This window comes from Sclerotinia sclerotiorum, genomic scaffold, assembly GCF_000146945.2.
Source record: "Sclerotinia sclerotiorum 1980 UF-70 scaffold_4 genomic scaffold, whole genome shotgun sequence".
NCBI lineage: Eukaryota > Fungi > Ascomycota > Leotiomycetes > Helotiales > Sclerotiniaceae > Sclerotinia > Sclerotinia sclerotiorum.
This window is the reverse complement of record NW_001820832.1, coordinates 755,050-756,123: the sequence shown is the minus strand read 5'-3', so window position 1 is coordinate 756,123 and position 1,074 is coordinate 755,050.

The following is a 1,074-nucleotide window of genomic DNA, read 5'->3' as shown; positions in this document are numbered from 1 at the left end:
CTAAATATAGGTGGCTACGTTAGGGGTGCATAGGGTTAAGCATCTTGAAATGGATAGCCTAGGGAGGGGCTGTACGAGTTTAATAATTAATCGGGGTTGCCGTTCCTCACTATTTGTAATATATATATATATATATATATAATCTTAAATACCTGGATATCTAGAGATCTATTATTTATTATTAATGGTATAATATTCTATATAGATAAAAATTTATAAAAATTTATATATTATCAATTTTAATCTTTATATTGTTACGAGGTTTGCCGTCTAGATCACGTGGATGTGTTCTAGGCTTTCGAGGTGGTTTATAACTAGATGTCAAGCAGGGACTTAAAGTAATGACAGTAATGCAATTCGTAACTAATAGTAGAGTATACTAAATGATTGATCTTGAGCACGAAGCTCTATACAAAGGAAATCCATCTTGATTATATAGACCTTCGTGTTCTGGCTCTAATGACTCTAATTAGATTCTCTAGAGCCAGCGGCTCTAGAGGCTCTAACTGGATCTTTAGAGCCGGTCACATGATGGCTCTGATCCCGTGATTAATCATGTGATGCGGAAATATGCTACCCGTTGTAACAGAAATTAAACTGTTATTATTATTATTTTATATAACTTTTTACAATATTTGTTAAAAGGAATGACCTTACTGTCACGATTCATTAATTCGCGTGACCTCGAGGACCTTGAGGACCTTTTGGACCTTAGGGTCCCAGAGGTCCTCAAAAGATGATATAGGGTATATGAACATTCATTTAGTCTCGTAGTTAAGGAGCTTCGTGCTCAACTTAATTATCAATTAGTTTACCTACATTCTACTTGATGAAGTAACGAATTCACTTCCAAGTGAATACCAGTGATAAAGCCTTAACCCACAACTATTAACCAGATGAAACCTCAGGCAGTCGCTGCCTCCAGTACAGCATCGTTACACTTACACAGGGAATAGTGGGAAGCTGATAGGGCAGAACTGAGGTAATATTGGTCTAGTAGGTTAATCTCTCTTCTAAGTTCTACGGAAGTGCGAAGCTCTCTTACAGAGAGCTTCTCAATCTAGTCCTAATAGG